We start from the raw sequence: 22,911 nt of genomic DNA, 5'->3' as shown, positions 1-22,911 counted from the left end.
AAGGCCTAGTTCCCTAATTTCAAACTCTGTGCTGAAATTTGAAAGCATGTTTCCCCACCCCATCTTCCCTTGCATACTTCTGTGTATCAATCCATTAGGAATCTGAAGTGTAATTTATCTTATTCACTATTATCCTGTTAAATTGCTCTATAGCTGCCATGGCAGTAATTGCAGTGATCAGTGATTCAGACTTCATGAGCAAAGGGCCTTAAGTAGATTTCATTATTAGAATTTCCAAAGGTTTTATTATTAAAATAAGACTCAGAGCAGTATGCCTCCATGGGGCAGTCATACTAATGATTCTTGAGTTATGAAGGGATGTCGGTCCGATCATCAGTGTTTCATTGGTGAATACCAGTAATTGAGAATTTATCAACTAATAAAACGAACCAGCATTTCATGAATGAAAAATAATAATCTCACTTTAAATAGCATACACAGCAATGTGAAGCTCTTTAAAAAGCTGCCTTTGTTCATTGAGCTATTTCTTGTATAGCAAATACTGTAAACAACTCAAGTGTTATTTGGAAGAGACTGGCTCAATAAACCAGCAGCCAGCCATTCGTATGATAGAATACTATGCAGCACCGATAAAAGAATGAGACTTTTCTCTATACCAAGATAGAAAGATACCCAGGACATTCTGTTAAGAACCAAAAGCAAGTCACAGAATAGGTTATATAATGCGCTACCTTTTGTGTTAAAGAGTAGGGGCGGGGCATGAGAACACATAATCATATTTGCTTGTATTTACATAAAGAAACACTGGACAGAGATCCAAGACACTATCATGAGTGACATATAATAAAAGAAGGGGAGTGAGGCTTTATATGAGCCAAGACAGGGGTAGAAGTAATACTTCTCAACATAAACCTTTCAAAATACTTTTTTCATGTTTTAATTTACCTTTACTATCGATGAACTGTATTTGATGGTGGGGGTGGGGAAATCAAGACTCTGTTTTCTATGTTTTGGGACCAGGTGGTCGGGCTTTAGTCTTCTAACCTTGGCCTGGCATAGTCACTAACTTCAAGGCAGGAGTAATTCAGGGCAGAGGAACGACAAGACTATTGTTTAATTGTTTCCTTGGAGACAAAACCTGTGGGTGTCTAAATTTTGAACACTACATGACTATGTAAGACAGGACTAACTCAGCCCTCTTGACACTACAATGAAAACGGACAGGAGGTAGAAGAACCAGGTAAGAGTAGTCCTCTTTCTTTTCTATTTTTTTTTTTCCGTCCATTAAGATTCTTTTTTTCACACACACACACACCCCACCCAGATGAATGCAATACCCAGGGCTGGTTCAGGCCAAAGCCAAGAGTCAAGAGCTTTATCTGGGTCTCTACTTGGGTGATAGGACCCCCAAGCACTTGGGCTATCTTCTGCTACTTTTCTCAGGCACATTAGCAGGGAGCTGGATGGGAAGTTGAGCATCCGGGACATGAACTGGCACCCATACAGGATGCCACATCGCAGGCAGCAGCTTTACCTGCTATGCCACAATACCAGCCCCTCCAGTGGTCTTCTTTCTGTATGCAATTTATGATTTTCATTTTAGTCTTAGGTTACCATAATAGACTTTTATAAAGAAGAAAGTTACATCCAAGTTTCATATTACAAGTATCTTCAGACCACTTTCAACACAAGTGCTTTTTTAATGAATCACTTCTGTGGTTCCCCATTCCCCAGACTAGACGGGAAAAAAGAAAAGGAAAGAGGCAACTACTGCTCAGGGTATGTCAGGAGTTTAGCTCTGTGGGTTCCGCCATGCCCTTTCTCCTCACACACTACTTCAGAGCGCCCACGTCAGCTGATGACTCTGACATTCCTGTTCCCACCAGCGCAGACCGCATGCTCTAGCCCTGTCTTCCAAACTGCCTTGCAGACATCTCTACCTAGATGTACTGAGTATCACTTGTTCAAAGATGAATTCATTATGTTCTATTTCCACTTTTCTCAGCTCAGCTAGTGACACTGCCACACAAATGACACCTGAACCAGAAATCCAAAGAGCATCTTACACCCCTCCTTTGCCTTACCTTTATTTCTAGTCACCTGATCAACAATAAGGTATACTGATTTTTCACTTCCAAAATCTCTCTCAGAACCTCACTTCCCTTACCATTTTCCTTGACACTGCCTTATTCAGCATGTCATCATTCAACAATATTTAATGAAGCTAAATCACAGGTAGGTGCTTTTAAACAGGATAGAAGCAGCTATGATCTCTGTTTTCTGGTGCCCCACATCCGGTTATTTCTTACCTCAACTATCCAGATGCACTCTTGTCTCCTACCATTCATTCTTTACCAAGCATCCAGATAGCCTCCTCAGAACCTAAATGAATCATTTAATTCAGGGTTCAGCAAACTTCTTTCTTTTTTTTAAGATTTTATTGGCCGGCACCGCGGCTCAATAGGCTAATCCCCCTGCCTGCGGCACCAGCACCCTGGTTTCTAGTCCTGGTCGGGGCACCGGATTCTGTCCCGGTTGCTCCTCTTCCGGTCCAGCTCTCTGCTGTGGCCCAGGAAGGCAGTAGAGGATGGCCCAAGTGCTTGGGCCCTGCACCCACATGGGAGACCAGGAGGAAGCACCTGGCTCCTGGCTTCGGATCGGCACAGTGCGTCGGCCATAGCGGCCATTTGGGGGGTGAACCAACGGAAACTTTCTCTCTGTCTCTCTCTCTCTCTCTCACTGTCCACTCTGTCAAAAAAAAAAAAAAAAAGATTTTATTTATTTATTTGAGAGGTAGAGTTACAGACAGTGAGAGGTAGAGACAGAGAGAAAGGTCCTCCCTCCGTTGGTTCACTCCTCAGATAGCCACAATGTCCGGAGTTGCACCAATCCGCAGCTGGGACTAGAACTGGCGCCCACATGGGATTCCAGCTCCGCAGGTGGAGGATTAACCTACTGTACCACGGTGCCAGCCCCTCAAACTTCTTTTTTAAGACTGATCTTTTTCAGTTGATACACACACACACAGATACCTTCCAGCCACTGGTTCACTCCTCAAATGCTTGCAAATGCCAGGGCTGGGCCAAGGCAGAGTCAGGAGCCTAGTCTCCCATGTGGTTGGCAGGAACTCAAGTTCTTGAGCCATCATCTACTGCCTCCCGGGTACATTAGCAGGGAGCTGGATCGTAAACAGAGTAGCTGGGACGGGCCCTCCGACATGGTATGTATACATCCCAAGAGGAACTTTAACCTGTTGTGCCACAACGTCTGCCCCTGCAAACTTTTTTCTATAAAGATCAGATGGTAAATATTTAGGCTTCTGGGTCATATGCTGTCTGTTGAAACGACTCAACTCTGCTCTTCTAATATAAAAACAGCCACACACAATGTATAAACCACTGGGTGTGACTGTTCCAATAAGGTTTATTTACAAAAAGACTTAGGCACTTGAGATAATAGCAAGCCAGATGGGTCGAATGGGCTGTAGTTTTTGGAGCCCTGATTTGATTAATTGCAGTGCTTTTTGCTCTATTATAATTAATCCAAATTCCTTTCCATGGCAAAGAAGGCCCTCTAGCCTCATCTGTGTACCACTGGCTCCTCCAGCCACCCTGCTGCTCACACATGGCACCTCTGTTCCCATCTCAGGGTCCCCATCAGGACCTTTCTTCGCCAGACCCTCTTGTGCCTGCCTCAGCTTAAATATCACCTTTTCAGAAAGGCCCTCACTACCCACTCGAATGCCCAAACATTCTAATCCCCAGGTCTCTACTGGCTTTCTTATGTATCAGCATCTGGAAAACCATGTGTTGCATGTATTTTGTTGTCTTGACCACCACACCACCACTAGACTATAAACTCCCTGAGGGCATAGATGGTCAAACATGCTCACTACTAGGTTCCCAGCACCGAGAACTGTGCCTGGCACTTTGAAGAGGCTCAGTAAATATTTGTTTTCTCAAGAATTATTGCCTCTAATCTCACTCCTGCTAACCAGCTGCTATCCTCACAGCTAGCAGTGATCTTTCTAAATATACAAATGAATCAGTCCCTCTCCTGCCTGAAATACTTCCATGGCTTCCCACCAGCTTCAGGATGCAAATGCCAATTATATAGGAAGGCTATTGTAGCTGTCATCACACCTTCTGAGGTCCTCAGACAGCAGACTGTGAAATCGAAGTAGCAAGGACCATGTCTTGTTTATCTTTTCATTTCAAGTGCCTAGCACAGGACCACAACAAAATTTAAGGGCAATGAAGAAAGATCTTTGAACAAGATCCTTCTTATTCTCCTTTCTTTGGAAGCAATCTGGGTAGGAACTCTGCTTATAATTCTGAATTTGACTTTGGATTTTGTCACCCAGATTGTAGATGGCAGGCACCAACCATTTTCTCAAAGAATGGAAGGGAGGAGGCAGGGAGAAGAGTTAACACAAATCTCTCCAGGCTGTTTCCTGTGAACAGCTCTGGTAAAAGGGTTAGGAAAGGAGACAGAACATTTGTGCTGCAATGCAACTTAGGGATTTTCCATGGATTTCAAGTGTCCACATTTTCCCTGTCATCTATAAGCAAGGAAAACCTAATGCTGGCTTGTTTTGCTACATAAAATAACCCAAGAGGTTCAGGGAATTTCTTCAAAACTGCCTCACCAGTGGAAACTGTTACTTCCAGAAGAACTTCCATCAGCCTTTTGAAATCCTTCAACATTCATTAAGGCCAAGAAGTTTTCACCTAATTCGGTCTGATGGGTACGAGAATAGAGTCTTTCTAGGGAATACAGACTCCCAAATTGTTCGGCTGGGTAGTAAGGAGGGAATTTATTACTCAAAATCAAAGAGAAATGAAAGGAAGCCAGCCCAGAATGTCATTATACTCTTTCTTGCATGGGGGATTGAGTTCCAAAGTCATTCTATTACCTTTACGTGACCTCCTTACTTAGCATCTAAAAGCTTCATGTTCTCTTCTACTCTAAAAGCCAGATAGGTTCTCTTCTAATGTAATAGAATCTGCTTCAGAAAAGCTTATGCTGCGCCATCTCCAGACTCCAGAAATGATAGGCTATAAATTACTGGGGCTCCTGTTCAGTATAATGAAGTGTAAGTTAGTGCAGTATGAATGACTACTCCACACACTACTCTGAGTTGCTGGATGCGATTTTCACTGAAGCACTGTAGCAAGCACCAAACAGAACAGGATCTGGGATTAACTCACATAGAGCCTAGCTCCTCATCCCTCAATTATGGGGCCAGTCATAGCAGTCAAGCAGTGGATGGGAGAACAAGGCTCCTGGGTTTTCCCCTCATGTCTGTGTCTCTTCTACATTTGTAATCTCCGTGTGAAGAAGCTAAACAAGCCAAACTAAAATAACTGAATGATCAAAATGAACCTCCAGAGACCTACAAAACTGCATTCAAACAGTTACACGGTCAACCTCAAGAATGACTAACTGATGAACCAGCAATCTGCCTGATTTGAGACCATATAAAATTCCTGTCAAGGATCTTCCTATATCAACATGGAAGCCAATAACCAACCATTCAAATGTGCCCCGCTGCCAAGCCTCTTTCCAAGGCCTTCTCACATTGCTAAATTTAACAAAACTGCAACCCATTATCTATACTTGATTCCCTTTGCCAATGGTACAGAGCATCCTGCTTCTGGCAGGTAATCAAGAGGACGGCCTACTAAATTCCACTGTAAAGATGCTGAGGCCCCTGGACTGCAAGAAGAAAGAAAAGAGAGAGAGAGTCAGCTCAGCACAGCTGGGCCAAAAGCACACTACACATTCTCCACCTCACCTTGCCTAATCCTAGCCAGGCTGATACCAAGCTGATGAGACGGGCAAAAGGTTCTCCCACTAAAACTGGAACTCTCAAGCTGACTTATTCAGAAATCCAGGAAGTAGCATTAAATCTTTAAAGACCATTTAAGTTCTCTGAGTGGTGACAGGACTTCTGACAAACAGATCACCGGTAGAGCACAGAGTCTAAAAGGGGCAGAAGTTAACTGGAGCCCAAGCAGAGCTTACTTACTGGAGTATTAGGCAAAGGCTGAAGTAGCCAATCCTAGCCAGAGAAACTGGCCCTGATAAGAGCGGCTTGATAGTCTAAGGCACGGCATGCAGAGGGCTAGAAAAATTCACTGTGATTGAGACGAAAATGTTGGAACCACACAGGGGGCAGAGCAGGAGATTCTCAGAGAAGAATCTTTACAAAAAGTGAGGCACAAAGTGAACCACAGTGGTTCCAGGAGATTTGCTAATTCCCAGCGAGAGCTTCATACTGGCTATGAACCCAGGAAGGGTTCACAAAATAATTCAATCTGAGTGCCCAGACTATGTTATCTACTAGAAGAAATCAAGGCCCTCTGGAGAAATGGTAATTTCCACATGTGGTGCAGGATGTAGATTGTTACAATACCTGGTTGTGCCAGAAAGCATGGAGGCTATCAAAAGGTCAAGTCAAAAGGACATGGAGGGTCTGGCACTGTGGTGTAGTGGGTAAAGCCACCGCCTGCAGTGCCAGCATTCCATATGGGCACCAGTTCGAGTCCCGGCTGCTCCACTTCTGATCCAGCTCTCTGCTATGGCCTGGGAAAGCAGTGGAAGATGGCTCAAATCCTTGGGCCTTTGTGCCTGCATGCGAGACCTGGAAGAAGCTCCTAGCTCCTGACTTCGTATCGGCCCAACTCCGGCCACTGCAGCTATTTGGGGAGTGAACCAGTGGATGGAAGACCTCTCTTTCTCCGTCTGCTTCTGCCTACTCTGCCTTTCAAATAAATAAGTAAATCTTTAAAAAAAAAAAAAAAGACATGGAGTCAGCTTGAAGGGATACCTACTGACCTTAGACAATGCACACATCCAAAACAATGAGTAAGTGATGACTGCAATGGGTTGAAGCCCATCAAATGTATGATAATTTGAGTTCATAATGAAAGGAAGCAAAGACTAGCAGATTATATAGATATATAGATTAAAGGTAAGAGTTACATGGACTCCTGTAATCTAGACTGCTTTACCAAAAGCACCACCAGAAGACATCATTAGGCCCGACTTACCTCCATCCACATCTGAGGAGCCACATACAGCACCAGCAAAGACAGCAGAATGAGGACAGCGTTCTGCTCACAGACCAGCTGTCAGTATCCAAACAGACACCAGCCTCAACAGCACAGCACAGCTCCTCCCTAACCACATTCAAGTAGCCAGCTGGGAAAGTATTCAGAGAGCCCGCATCCTGACACACCACTGCCAAACAACTTAAACAGCAAAAAGCAACCCATCTAACACAGCAGTGCTGGCTGCCAGGAAAAGTTGTGTAGGGACAATGAGTAGAGGAAAAGCAGATCCCTCGGGGTCCACCATGCGCTATAGCGCTTTCAAATGCAGACCATACACCTCTGGGGCTGTGGAGCTACAGAGACAGGTTGTCTCCTTCCATCTCCTCAAAGATAAACAAGCAGGCAAGCTGGCCAGAAAACCACTCAGGGCATTCCTCTTGAAAGAATCTTTATAGAGCCAAAGAGGAATGGGTCTCTAGGCTGTATATATTCCCCTTAGCTCCTGGGATGATATCAGAATCCCTTTCCAGATGTGTTTAACACTTTGTGGTCACTTATATTCCTGCCACCAAGCATCAGTACTTTGCTAATTTGAACAGATTCCAGTTAAGGCTTGACCCCAGCTCCCTGGATCTGGTTACCATTAGCTGAGACCGTCATCCATACTGTACCCTCTTTAGAATCCTAAAAACAGCTGTTCACCTACTTTTCCAAGACAAGTAATGACATCTGCCAAAGAAAACGGGGGCAGGGAGGTTGGGGGAGGGATGGGGAGAGAACTGCAAGGGAGAGTACGATTAGCATATGACCAACATAGCAAAAAGTGGAAGGGGAACAGAAACCATGCAAACAGTATGTAGGCTCATATTCATTTCCAAAGCTGGATTGCCAAATGAAGTGCCAACTTACAATTGCTACTAGAAGAAAGAAAAACGCAAATCCCAAATCATAACTTTTAGCATGGAAAACAAGAATTGGTGAGAATTCCACTTCCTGGTGATTTACCCTACAGGCTGAAGACTCACCTCAGCCTTTAAGAATCAGGGCATTTTTATTTAATGGCGGAACTGAAATCAGAATGCAGTAAAATCCCCAAAGACTGAAAACATCAGGATGAGTTCTGACCTCGAGACCGTTTCACTCGCTCTTCGAAAACAAAATATACAAGAACCAAGAGGGAGAGTCCTTCTCACTACCCCTGATGTTGGAATTCAGCTATTTAAGGTCTACCTTGTCCAGATCAAGGGCTCCCCATGAGTGACTGTGACCCCCGACCTGAGAATCACTCAGAGGGCTAAACAGTAACCTTCAAAAACTGATGAATGCAAAATCTGACACAGATCCAAAACACCCCCAGCCCAGCCTGAAAAGAAATCATCCATAGACAGCATAGGTCCTCTCTCTTAATTCCACGCCTTACTAGTTTGCTCAGAGTCTTAGCCCTAAATTTTTCTGATCTTGATTGTTTTGCCAACCTAATTAAGGAAAACTAAGTAGAAATAAATTCTGTCACCAAACCAAATTGAAACTCCCTAGGCAGTATGTCTACTGTACTCAGGAGACTTGAACTTCCCCTCACCCAAAAATAGCTCTCTGGAAGTCAGCATCCTCAGAATACATTTCAGATATAAACTGGAAATATCCTGCTGTAAACTAAAACTGTGGCGCAGTAGGTTAATCCTCCACCTGTGGCACCGGTATCCCATATGGGGGCCGGTTTAGTGCCAGCTGCTCTCTTCCAATCCAGCTCTCTGCTATGGTCTGGGAGAGCAGAAGATGGCCCAAGTGCTTGGGCCCCTGCACCCACATGGGAGACCAGGAAGATTTGGATTTGTGCAGCTCCAGCCATTATGGCCACCTGGGGAGTGAACCAGCAGAAGGAATACCTTTCTGTCTGTCTGTCTGTCTCTCCCTCTCACTGCCTATAACTCTACCTTCTCTCAAATAAATAAATAAAATCTTTAAAAAAAAAAGAGAGAGAGAGAGACTTTGCTTGAGGAAAACTGGATGTGGGGTGGGATGGTAGAAAGGACACAGGAAGTGGTATTAAATATGACAGCTTCTTCATGTATGATTAAGTACCTTCTAAATTCAAATTGGGGTAACATATTACAAAAGAGATGGCAAGAAATTAAATCTATTATTAAAATCTTTTTTATGCTATCCCAAATACATCTTGGTCAGTTCATAAACATATTCCAGCAAATGCTGGAGACGTTTTTCTTTCCTTAAGAGTCTTTTTTCATTTTACCATGCTCAACAAAACATCTTCCACACTTAGAAAGAGGATGGAGACAAGCCAACTTCAGGCCACATGTTGCATGGGGAGAACGGTCCCAAAGAGATGGCTCTACACCCCTCTGACAACTCCACAATAGACTGGCCACACACAAGTGCCTAAAACAAGGAAGTTCATCCAAAAAACAAACAGTTGGCAAGATCAAGGCTTCTGGCCCAAAGGACTTGCAGCTGGTCTGGCGATTCATCAAAAAATCTAAATTTAAATGGAAGACATATTCAAATGTGACATGTAATAAAATAATTGGGGTGGCAAAGAGTCTTCCAATGTTCACATCCTCTGACTTACGAACAGTGATATACTAGGGACAGTTATTTGGTGTGGTGGTTAGCATGCTGCTTAGGATACCTGCATTCCAAATAGGAATGTCTGGGTCCAAGTCCCTGCTCTGCTCATGGTCCCCAGCTTCTACTAATGTGCACTCTCAGAAGCAGATGATGGTCCAAGTAGTTGGGTCCCTGCTACCCAGGAAACCTGGATTGAATTTCTGGCTCCTGGCTTTGGCCTGACCCAACTCTGGCTGTTGGGAACATTTAGGGAGTGAACCAATGGATGAGAGATCTCTACCTGTCCATCTGTCTTTCTTTTTCTATCTGCCTTTCAAATAAAACAAAATTTTAAAAGTGTTTTAAGTAAAAATGTTAACAGCTAAAATGGCTTAAACTTGATAAGAGTCTATTGGAATTTGCTAAGAATTATGTCTATCCCACAGGCAAAGCCATGCTGACCATGTCTTCTTCACACAAGTTTATCATCCAGATGTATGACACTGGTCCAAGATGCTCCTTCTACAAAGTACATTAACTGAGTGACTCAATGAATTTATTCATTCAACCAACAAATATTTACTAAGAACCTTCTAGTCATCAGGGATACAGCAAAGAAAAACAGGCAAAATCCCTTCCCTGGAGGAGTTTACATTCTAGTGAAGAGGGAAAGGGAGTCAGACATTAATCAAAAAGGAAATATGAGACGGGGTATATTTCATAAGCAGCAGTTAAAAAGACCTTATTGATAAAAGATGACTTCAGAGTAGAGATCGGATGCAGTGAGGGAGTGAGCCATGTAGATACTAGGGGAAGAATGTTCCATGCAAAGCGATGAGTGGGGCAGGGTCCTGAGACAAATCTGGGCCATGGTTGCCTGGCATGTTAAAGGAAACACCAGGAGCCCAATGTCGCATGTGTAGATGGATACCCAGAAAATGTTCAATGAACAAATATGGAACTGAATATCTGGTAAAGCCCAAAGATCTGCAGTTTGAAAAGCGATTAAAAGAACAAAAAGCATTTGGCACTAGACATATTCTACAATAAATGAGCCTCTCTCTCTTTTTTTTTTTTTATAAAAAGTTTCCCTTTATAACTCATTTCACAGTAGTGAGTAATGAAGTTGACAAAAACTTCATATAACACAGCAGAGAGTCTAAACAATACAGCCCATTTCCCTAAGAGGCCACAGGTAGTCACTAAACCTCATAACACCTAAAACATAGGGTGAAATAGTCCATGAATAAGCTCATGTTTCAATAAATATTGAGTCATAAGAGAAACTAAGAAGGTATATTTATGAATAATATTATTACAACAAGTAAGAATAACACATGCCACTCCCCTACAGAAGAGGTCAATGGGCTATTATAGAATGTGCTCTACCTCCTCTGTAAAGCTGAAAAGGAGGTTCAACTGTAGGTTTTTCCCCCTGCAACACTGCTCTGAGAAAGGTGACAACTTCCAACTATGGAAGCTTTTCTGTCAAAGTGACCCTTGAGAGTCTCCAAGTTCTTAACCCAAAGTAACCGAGAGGGCCGGCGCCGCGGCTCACTAGGCTAATCCTCCGCCTAGCGGCGCCGGCACACCGGGTTCTAGTCCAGGTCGGGGCGCCGGATTCTGTCCCGGTTGCCCCTCTTCCAGGCCAGCTCTCTGCTGTGGCCCAGGAGTGCAGTGGAGGATGGCCCAGGTGCTTGGGCCCTGCACCCCATGGGAGACCAGGAAAAGCACCTGGCTCCTGGCTCCTGCCATCGGATCAGCGCGGTGCGCCGGCCGCAGCGCGCCGGCCGCGGCGGCCATTGGAGGGTGAACCAACGGCAAAGGAAGACCTTTCTCTCTGTCTCTCTCTCTCACTGTCCACTCTGCCTGTCAAAAAAAAAAAAAAAAGTAAAAAAAAAAGCAAAGTAACCGAGAGAGTGCAAAATATGGGAGCAGAAAATGCAGCACCAAGGAGACATAACAATAAAATGAGTATACACGATACGGCAGCAGCACTTTTCTCTGTTAAGTCGTTGATCATTCTGAAGGACCAAATTAAAACCCAACATTAATCAGGCAGGTTTGTGATTAATCAGGTAGGTGTGAAAAACATCTTATTTACCAAAATAGAAAAAGGAGGAAGATGAGACTTGTGAAGTGGTTGAGACCAATTACATCGTATGGGAAGCTGCAACATTTGGGAGATGAAGTCCTAGACAGATCTGTCAGCTGAGTTGGAAATCATTTGATGTGATCTTGGACTAATTATTTAACTTCTGTGCCTCTGTCTCCCATCTGTGCCTGAGTCTGCCGTTCATTGTAAAGGCAAGCAAATGATTTCCGCCCCCTCCTATCCTAACAGGGATGTTAGGAAGCTGAGATCATGTCTCTGGAAGCTCCAGGGGTTCCCGGGAGAAAGGCACTCCACCAACAGAGGACAGTTTTCGGGAAGATAATGAAGGATCCGGCTGCTCTTAGAACCACCCCCACAGTATGGAGGCTCCCTTCCCTCAGCATCATTTGGCTTAAATAAATAAACCTGCATAACACACAAACTCAGGGTCAGGGCAAGTCTCTTTGCAGATACTGTCAAGCCCTCAATGTGAACCCATTCTCACAAATATAATAACTACTTTCAGGTGTTTAATAAACATTCAGTGATGCTTTCAAATCACCAGTATCTTCACTGAAATGACCACATTGTTGTAGTATGAGGTCATAGAAAGACCATGACCAAGTTCTGACCACAGGCAAGTTCTGACCCTCCATCTCCACCTCTATATTATGGGCCTGCCAGTACTGAAGATGAAATGAAGTAGCATGTGAAACGCTGCGGGCACAGCCCTAGGCTTATAGAAGAAGCAAAATATGTGTCAAAGCCCTCCTCCTCCCTAGACTCTGCTCAATAAATAATGAGTGTTGTTAATCCTTTAATCACAGATCCAGAGGAAAATGAAACAGGAAAAGGCTCACTCATAAATATCTTATCTGCCTTTATAACTCCTCAACTGGAGCAGAGTAAACAAGCCAAACTTTAATTAGGATCATAACATGGGATGTTCCAGGTAAGCCAGGCTCATAAACTGCAGACAATTAGAAAGAGACTGGTTTTCCATGGACTACTCCATACCTGTGCTAGTCAATGATAGAAGCAGACCCAGTCCTTTGTCCCAGCTTCCCAAAGACATCCATTAGTCAGGCACATATGGCTCCAGTGGGATGTGGGGTCAGAGGCTTTCTATTCCGGCAATTGTGGTCTAAGAATAGAACTCCCAAACACAGGGCAAATGGACTCACAAGGATTGTGTTCATCTACTATGCACATTACCATCTGAGGACTATTTAAAGCACAAGGGCCAGAAGCCCTCTGAATGCAGGACTGACGACGGGAAACAGGCAGGGTGTGTTTTTAATATAGTTCTTTTACAACTTAGAAATATACTGCAACTTGTAGAGCCCCCATGTGGGATCCTGAGTTGCACATCCACCCTCACCAGTTCAGAGAGCTAACTTGACTCCACCATCAAGCAAGGAATGTGAAGCTCATTTTACAAATGGAAAAGTGAGACGCACAGAGGGACAGGTTTGCACACGACTAAGTCCACTACTAATAACTGCAACAGCTAAAGCTGACTATGTGCTTCTACATACCAGGCCCTTTGCACCTCAACTCTAATCTCCCAACATCCCTACAAGGTAGCCAGTTACTTGGTTTACATTTTACAATGAGAACGTTGAGGTTCTGGAAGATTAAGCTATATACTCTTGTGACACAATTTATAGGTAGCACAGCCAGGATTTGAGCCAGGATTTGAACCCAAGTCTCTCTGTTGCCAGTTTGTTGTTTGGCCTGTTGTTTGTTTGTGACTACACCATACTGCCTCGCTTGGTTTCTCTCTGCTAATTTAAGAACTCAAAGAACCTATAATCAAAAACCATACTCTAAAACATTAGGTCTCATGCCTTATTACTTAGGTCATCCACTGGTAAGCAAAGAAAATTAAGTAGTTCAAGATCAACAGCAGAGTCTGTAGGGACAGAAATCAGATCATAATTCCGATTAGTTAGACAAAACAAACTCCACATCAAAGGAATCTTTACTAGAAAAAACCAGGTGACCTTCAGTCTCTGATAAGGCTTATCTCATTATTCTTCCCGTCCTGACACCCCTACACTTCAGCTAGCTTCATATATTCTGAATTTGTACCACACACTGATTCGGCACCTTGTCATCACGAATCCAAAGGCAAGTTCCTTGGAAGCAACATGAAGATTTTATTTCTACAGAGCCATTCCCCTGACCAGCCTCTCCGCTACATACCTCTTATCAAATTTCAAATTTTCCAGAACACATTCTAAGCCTTATCATGTTCAATCAACTGATTACAAGGTGTCAGATCAGGGGCAAGATCAATTCTACAGTGAAGCGGGTTAACGCCCTGGCCTGAAGCGCCAGCATCCCATATGGGTGCCAGTTCAAGGCCCAGCTGCACCACTTCCTGTCCAGCTCTCTGCTATGGCCTGGGAAGGCAGTAGAAGATGGCCCAAGTCCTTGGGCCCCTGCACCCACATGGGAGACCCGGAGGAAGCTCCTGGCTCCTGGCTTCGGATCAGCGCAGCTCCAGCCATCAGATGGAAGACTCTCCCCCTCTCTGCCTCTCCTCTCTCCGTGTAACTCTGACTTTCAAGTTAAACAAATAAATCTTTTAAAAAAAAGAAAAAGATCAATTCCTCAGTTCTCTTACCCTCATGTCTCTTGCCAAAAGTGAGCTCTTTGGAATCTTTGGTGTCACTCAAATCATTGACAGCAGAGAGTCGGGGAAAGGGGGTAGAGATGCACACATACACCCAAATTTTAGTAGTGATGATGAGCCAGGAAAGGTACACATGACACAGCCCAGACCAAGCTGGCAGGGTTCTCAAAATCTTTTGAAAATGACTTTATCTGAAGGTTGTAGCATATTTAACTCAGCAGGATGGAAAGGTCTGGGGCTCAACAGGAACTCCTGGCAGCGTCCTCCAGGCTTTCAAAGTCAGGTCTCCAGGGCCTGGCTCTGTAATGCTATCACTTCCACATAGAAGCTGATAACAGTTGGGCACCCTCATTTTTCTACCCTCCAACCCGTCTGATGAAGACAGAAACCGGCATTTGTCTGGTCTAAGGAAGCTAACTTGCAGCAGTGATGTAGTGTGACAAGGAGCACGTATGGGGACCTTAAACAGTCCAATTACATAGTTAACATGAACAGGAGCATGTTACCCATATTAACAGGTGTCAAGTCTATAGCTGGTGTTTTCCCTATACTCATCTCTCACAAACCTTGATCATGAGAGAAGGTAAGAGGTTCTACAATTGCATGCACCACTCTTAAGAGAGTAAAAAAGTTCCCTTTCTTCTAAAAGGGGTGTCCTAGCTGTAATATCTTTTGGGGTAGTTGAATGGACTTTGTATTCTGAGTAAGAGAGATTCTGTTTTTTCCTATTTGTAGAAATGAGGAAGTAGAATGATTTATACACAGGCCTGATCTCTTTCAGAGAGTCTACTTAAAAGTAATGCCACAATTTCGGGCCCTCCTGGAAGAGATACCACCTCTATCAGGTTCTAATTAAAGACATGTCCTTGGGGCCAGAGCCCTGGCTCACTTGGTTAATCCTCTGCCTGCAGCACCGGCCTCCCATATGGATACCGAATTCTAGTCCCGGTTGCTCCTCTTCTAGTCCAGCTCTCTGCTGTGGCCCGGGAGGGCAGTGGAGGATGGCTCAGGTGCTTGGGCTCCTGCACCTGCATGGGAGACCAGGAGGAAGCACCTGCCTCCTGGCTTCGGATCGGCGTAGCTCTGGCCGTGGGGGCCATTTGAGGGGTGAACCAATAGATGGAAGACCTCTCTGTCTCTCTCACTATCTATCTGTCAAATAAATAAATTAAAAAAAAAAAAAAAGACATGTCCTTTTTAAACACCAACATGTGTCGCTCCCCGTCTTCGTGGAGGAACGACACAGGACCCTGCGCTGTTCTTTTGTCTGCTCGGCCCTCCCCGGGTTTGCTGCTGGTTCTTCCCGGGTTGGCTACCGACCCTTCCACCTCCGTGGAAGGGCGGTTCCCCCTGGCCACTTTCCCCACTTCCGCGGGGGAGCAGCACACCACCGGCCGGCTCTCTCGGGGGCTGCACAGGTGTTCCCTCAGATGTTCCTGGTGCATGGTGTCTCTCTCCTCCTTTATAGTCCTCTTCCACCAATCCCAACTCTGCTACCCACACACCGAGTACGCTGCTCTCCTCCAATCAGGAGTAGGTCCTACAGTTTATTGGTTGAACTGGAGGCAGCTGTGTAGAAGCTATTTCTCCCTTCTCAGCGCCATATTGTGGGAGAGCAGATGCATAGAATAAGTCTTAATTCCAGTAACTTAGTCTAGTCCGAGTTGCTCCCCACAAACATGGACTTGTTGTCAATCCTAAATAATAAGTATATAATGTAGGGGCTGGATGTATGTTTCCTATACTATAGTCATCTTGAATAAGTTCAAAATAAAGTGATAGTGGCAGTTACAATACAAATGCCAGCTCATACCATCCCCCATCTGAATCCCATGGAAAAATGCTACCTGGGAACACCTCCCTGTCAGTCACATCATCAGACAGGGAAACGGAGTGATCAGTCCAATTTCTAGACACTAATATATTCAAATCAATTAATCAATAGTCACCAAGTGACTAGAAAGTAGCTGGCACTCCACTGCGTGCTATAATACATGTGAGGCCAATCAAGTTCCACTCTAATGCGAAACACTAAACTGCAAATCAGAGTATTTAAATTGCTGAAGGAGGTGTAGCCAAATAGGCCAATGTGCCCTTCTCCTTCTCAGAAGCTAAGTCAACTAATGAGAAAAGCTGCTCCGTCTACTAAGTAGATCCGGATCCTCTCCATGGAGTGAGTAGGACAAGTGGGAAGCCCATTTCTCAAGACTGGATCTACCCCTTCTGTCCAGATTCCTGTGAGAGACCATCACCCCCTCCCCCTGCTCAGTCTGAGTTTACAATTTTCTACCAAAAGAGGAAGGTCTGGAGGACATTGGCAACCATCAGGAGTTTCCTTATGACTCGAAGCCTCTTGACCCTAGCCTGGTGCGGTCGGAGTCTACATTCTGAAGATTCTTTTTTTTTCTTTTTTCTTTTTTTTTTTTTTTTTTGGCAGGCAGAGTTAGACAGAGAGAGAGAGAGAGAGAGAGAGAGAGAGAAAAGTCTTCCTTTTCCGTTGGTTCACCCCCCAAATGGCCGCTAAGGCCGGCGTGCTGCACCGATCCGAAGCTAGGAGCCAGGTGCTTCATCCTGATCTCCCATGGGGGTGCAGGGTCCAAGGACTTGGGCCACAGCCAAGAGCTGGACTGGAAGAGGAGCAACCAGGACAGAATCTGGCACCCCAACCGGGACTAGAACCCAGGGTGCTGGCGCCACAGGCGGTAGATTAGCCTAGTGAGCTGCAGCGCCGGCCTACATTCAGAAGATCTTGTTTCCCGTCCACCCCTAGGTTAGCACCTCAGCTAAGAATAGCAGGCCATTCACAACCTTTTCATTTGCCTTTTTCTCTTATATATGCACGAAATCCTGTTCTTGTACATTCTCCAAGATAAATGGAAATATTCCTAAATGGGTACAGAGCAACAGTTTAGTCTCAGTGCAATCTACAGAAAGACACGCCTGGAGGAATTCTACTTCAGAGGTGAGTGCCACAGCAACAGCTGGGGCCCAGACTCTTTCTCTGAAGCTCCAGAGACTCACATTCAGACACAGTAACCCGGTGGGCAAAAGATACAAGACGGACAGAACCTCAACCCCGTGTCCATCCTAAACCTACCGACCAGATCATAAAGCTGACTGCTCCTTATTAGGGTGAACTATGTAAAACTACCTACAGAATGGGAATTTCATATAATCTAATCCAACAGAATTGAGAAAACCCAAATCAAGTGTTTTGCTAATGAACAAGACAAAATCTATAGTTTCCAAGGTGGCTCTACCACTCAACCATTTCCTATTAAGTCTTCAGCAACCAGAATAATTTTTTAGGAATTTTGGAATCTATGGAACACCTTGTCAGACAGGCCTTAGCACTGGAAAGAGATAGCCATCCTCACACTCCTTTCATATCCATTTCCATATTCATTCCTGGCCCTCCGGAGCTCAGAGAACAGGCAAGTGAAGAGGCAAAGATAAGAGTTTGGAAACTGCTACTCTCTGACGAGTACAAAACAAGAACTCAGTATATGACTCAATTATGACACTTTTCATGTTATAATTTTGCCTGGTTGTTCCTATGCAGGCCTCACAAATGAGATGATGTACACTTGGGACAAAAGTTGTGACCTCTTTGTTTCTGAATTCCCAGAATCCAGCACAGTTCTCACACAGAGCTAAATGATATTTGTTGAATGACTGAATGATTCTTAGATGCTGAGAGGCCTCCTTGTAAAATGAGGTAAGTAATGTTTCAGTTAGGAAGGTTCTTACAGTTCAGAACAGGCTATTAATTATAGTACTAGATAAAAAAATAGCAGACCCTTGATTACAGAAATGCAAAGAAAAGGAGAAAAGGGTGTGTGGGGGGAGGCATACTTTATAACCAAAAGAAGTCTGAAATTACAGACTAAAGTCTGCCTCCAACAGGGAGTGTGGTGGCATCTTTTTCTCTCTCAATTTAACACCTCTTGATTTCAATGGATTTTCCTTACTAAGTACAGAGCCATCAAGAGCAAAGGAAGCAAAAGTGTTCTGTGAACGACAAAGCCAAACTAGCAGTGCTCAGGTGAGAGGGAGCACTTTCCCTGTGTCCTTGGGAAAAAGCGTGCACTGGGAGGGTTGGAGTGGAGGCAGGCTCTCTTCCCTCGGAGGCCTGTGACGCCCATGGCCCCCTAACCAAAGTCTAATTCATATGGGCACCAAAATATGTAATTTATGTTGAATTAAAGAATCAAGACAAAGGAAGAGATTAAGCTGACTGCCAAGTGGTCAGAGTTGAAGGAGACACATACACAATATCTGTAAAATCCATCCTGGACTTAAAAGACAAAAGTCATTTTGATCACCTTTTCAACCAATGGAACCATCATTTCTAAAAGAAACAGCAGGTAGAAAACTCGCCTCAAAGGAAAAAAAAAAAAAAAAACACCCTCATCTTTCAAAATTCAATATTTTGATGTAGACGCAAGAAGTCTTTCCCTCCCTGCAAATAATCAAAGCTTGCAGCATAGGCCTGCCCCTGACATGAAATCTTTTATCTGCACATTAACTTCTAACATGAGACTGGCCCAAGCACCATACTGCTTTGGAAGTAGAGGAAGTCTTTATCCTAATGAATTGATCTCATCAATTTAACTGCACATTTGATCCCAAGACCCTTTGTGTGCCTTAATAACCCTAGGGAGGCCCTTAAGTGAGGCTGCCCCCAGGGGGGCCCACTTCATCACAGCCACCAGCAGACAGGAAAGGGCCATTGGGGAGGTTATTTTATTATGTAAATCACAGGAAGCTACATTTAGCTCCTCTCTCCTTCTACAGCATCCCCATTTCTAACCCAGGGCAACCAGCAGAGGTGGGAGAGGAAGTCTAACTGCGCAAGTGGCAATGGCAGGCTGGCCCTACTGCCGCAGTGGCTGGGCTCCCACAACATCCAGCCCCTTCTCTCTCCTTTTTTCTCTCCCAGATCCACTTTGGTTGATTTACGAGGGTAATTCAAAAGGGCACGGAAATGAAATCAAAAGGTAAGTGCAAAAATGTTGAGACCTCTGCATAGTTTTTGCATAATCTAGATGTTCTACCAACTTTTTGAACACCCCGTGTACTTTCAAGAAATCCAAGAGGTGACACAAATGGCAAAGGGTTAATGTCAAGTTCAGAGATCCTGTAGGAAAAGCATAGACTTTATGGGTGGACTGGATTTCTGGATTTCAGTTCCTAGGACCTGTGTAAACTCGGGATGTTACTTAAATTCTCTGAGCCTCCCATTCCTCAGCTTGAAAATGGGGATAATAATACCTCACAAAGCTGTCATGAAGATCACATTTATCTGTCTGTTTTGGAGCCAGAGCAGAGGTTTTCTGAGTGCTTTATTACTTCATTCTGTGTCAGGGAAGCAGAAACCAGATATGAACCTGAATGAGAGAGAGAGAAGTCCAGACACAACCGAGGCATGAATAGATTCAGCTTGTGTTCATGGCTAGCATCCTGGCATTTCAGGGAACCAGCTCCTCAAGTTTAAGTTCAAGCTGAAGGAGCCTCCCACAGTGATGGGTACAGCACATTTCCACAGACATGCTCAAGGCCTGCATAAAATCCTCTCCCTATGGGGCCAGTGTAGTGGGTAAAGCCGCTACCTCCCATATGGCTGTTCCACTTCCGATCCAGCTCTCTGCAATGGCCTGGGAAAGCAGTGGAAGATGGCCCAAGTCCTTGGGCCTCTACACGCACGTGGGAGACCTGGAAGAAGCTCCTGGCTCCTGGCTTCGGATAGGTGTAGCTCCAGCTGTTTGTTGCCTGTTGTGGTCATCTGTGGAATGAACCAGCAGATGGAAGACCTCTCTCTCTCCCCCTCTCCTTCTCCCTATCTCCCTCTCCCTCCCCCCTTCCCTCTGCCACTCTGTAACTCTGCCTTTCAAATAAATAAATCTCTTTTAAATAAATAAATAAATAAATAAAATCCTCTCCTTACTCTAGAATTTTTAAGTTGGCCAAAATAAAATCCAAACACTGCCAAGACCAGTCATTTTCTTTGTTTTCAAAAGAGATAATATAACCCAAGAAAGATCCAGAAAATCCATTCTAACACGAAATTTGCCTTATTAATAAAGCTACTCCAGTGATTAAAACTTATAGTCTTTTTAAGATGCCTGTCAAAAATGTACAAAAATGTAACGGCTTCAGACAAGTGGAAAAACTGACCACAGGGCAGCAGAAAATCCCTCTGCCTGAAAAGTACATGAAGAATCTTTGCATTTAACTTCCAGGCCAGGGTGTCTTCAGTTTAAAGCCAGCCACAAAAATAGCTACTGTTCTTCTTTGATCAGGGCCACTAGAGAAGGTGGCCTCTAACTGCTGTCTCCTTCCAACCTACAAAAAGGGAAAAGAGTCAGACATTCAGAATTACCCTTGCAAAGAAATTCTGTTTGCTAGCTCCACAGGCATTTTGTTTGGTTGGTTTTTGCTGCTGTCACTGCAGTTGCCTTTCTGACCAAGAGGCCCACAGACTGGCACTTTTTGGATTCATTTTCTGGCTGTGAGTGCATCTGTAAAGACTGGATTTGTGGTGTCTGCTGGGTCCCCAAGTTGTGGAAGGACAAAAGACCATACTTCTCCTTTTTTTTTAAAGATTTATTTTATTTATTTGAAAGGCAGAGTTGCAAAGAGGTAGAGACAGAGGGAGAGGTCTTCCATCAGATGGTTCACTCCCCAGATGGCCGCAAGCCAGGAGCCGATCCGAAGCCAGGAGCCAGGAGCTTCTTCCAGGTCTCCCATGTGGGTGCAGGGCCCAAGGACTTGGGCCATCCTCCACTGCCCTCCCAGGCCACAGCAGAGAGCTGGATTGGAAGAGGAGCAGCTGGGACTAGAACCGGTGCCCATATGGGATGCTGGCACTTCAGGCCAGGGCATTAACCCGCTGCGCCACAGCGCTGGCCCCCATACTTCTCTTAAATTCAGCTCAGAACTCACCTTGTGCCAACAGCCAGGACAACTGCTTCCATCAATACCGCTCCCAAACAGAGCCTTTCCACCTTCTGCCCAGCTCCCAGCCCAGGCCAAGAGGTCCCCCGCGCTGCTGTTTGTCTTGGCACCACAAGCGGTTTGTTCACAGGCACCCAGACGGCCAGAGCAAGAGGAGTTTCCACAGGGCCCTCCAACAAGGGAGAGGCCTGGGAGGAAAGTGACAGGCAGGGTCTAATGTCTCACAGTAGCTTGTTTCCACTCCCGCTATAGCCTTACCTACCACCTGCCAACGTTATTCAAACACTCTGAGCAATGCCCAGCCACAAGGATCCTTTGTGTTCTCTGGAGTCAAGAGCATGCCTACTCCAGCTCCCAGAAAGCCAAAAGCACGCGCTGGTTTCCCCCTCTAGGCAGTCTCTTTAGATTTAAGGGTTCTTTTCACTCTCCCTAGAAGGATCCTCACCCCTTAAAATATGAAACAGCACTCCAAAAACAAACTGTACACATTACTGCACTGTTCAGACATTAGCCTTGTATCACATCCTTGCTGGCTCCTAGATTCCTCACCTGTAGATGGGAATAATTACACAATACGCCCTGTTGTGTCTTCTTTCAGGGTTATGGAGATTAACAGAGACAATATACACTTAGAACAGTGCCTGGCATATAGTAAGCATGCAATAAATATTAGTTATTATTGATATGACTTTTATAATCCTAGGAATGAAGTATAGTTATTATTAACAAAGTTTCGGGCTGGCGCCATGGTTCACTTGGTTATTCCTCTTCCTGCAGCGCCAGCATCCCATATGGGCGCTGGGTTCTAGTCCCGGTTGTTCCTCTTCCAGTCCAGCTCTCTGCTGTGGCCCGGGAGGGCAGTGGAGGATGGCCCAGGTGCTTGGGCCCCTGCACCCGCATGGGAGACCAGGAAGAAGCACCTGGCTCCTGGCTTCAGATCGGCGCAGCGACGGCTGTAGCGGCCATTTGGGGAGTGAACCAACAGAAGGAAGAGCTTTCTCTCTCTCTCTCTCTCTCTCTCTCTCTCTCTGTCTATAACTCTGCCTGTCAAATAAATTAAAAAAAAAATCATCTTCCTGCAAGACATGTTGTTCCAACCCAAATATAAAAGCTGCACAGGAACTAGGTTCAGTGCTGTGGCATAGTGCGTAAAGCCACCTTCTGCAGTGCTGGCATCCCATATGGGCGCTGGTTGGAGTCCCGCTGCTCTACTTCCAATCTAGCTCCCTGCTAAAACGCCTGGGAAAGCAGTAGAAGATGGCCCAAGGGCTTGGGCTCCTTGCACCCATATGGAGACCTGGCTCCTTGCTTCAGACTGGCCCAGCCTGGGTCGTTGTGCCTATTTAGGGAGTGAACCAGCGGATGGAAGACCACTCTCTCCCTGTTTCTACCTTTCTCTCTAACTCTGCCTTTCAAATAAATATTTTTTTAAAAAAATAATAATCTGTTCACATGAGGTATACTGGTTATTTTACTTGCATATTAAAATTATTATATTAACTAATGAAATGTGACTTGCAAAAAAAGAACTTCTATGAAAAGTAAGTTGAATGCTTGGGAAAGACTTGATAAAGGCAAATTGTTTTTTAAAACTTCCAGGGGTTGGCATTATGGCATAGTGGGATAGTGGGTTA

At 44.7% G+C, this 22,911-nt stretch overlaps 1 protein-coding gene across 11 annotated transcripts in view; it reads right to left on the bottom strand.

The window, feature by feature from the left end:
• The window catches only part of SRGAP2 (SLIT-ROBO Rho GTPase activating protein 2), a 286,141-nt gene that overhangs the window by 224,481 nt on the left and 38,749 nt on the right, over positions 1 to 22,911 (bottom strand). For 2 of the 11 annotated variants that reach the window (XM_070055193.1, XM_070055194.1), the window contains exon 1: positions 7,017 to 7,121. The exons of the other annotated variants lie outside the window; for them this stretch is intronic. The gene's annotated coding sequence lies outside the window, so the exon portion shown is untranslated. Of the gene's footprint in view, positions 1 to 7,016; positions 7,122 to 22,911 lie in introns of those variants that run through there. 11 annotated transcript variants of the gene reach the window in all.

Source organism: Oryctolagus cuniculus, chromosome 13 (genome assembly GCF_964237555.1).
Source record: "Oryctolagus cuniculus chromosome 13, mOryCun1.1, whole genome shotgun sequence".
NCBI lineage: Eukaryota > Metazoa > Chordata > Mammalia > Lagomorpha > Leporidae > Oryctolagus > Oryctolagus cuniculus.
Note: the sequence above shows the minus strand (reverse complement) of the source record. Positions and strands in the feature narration are given on the sequence as shown.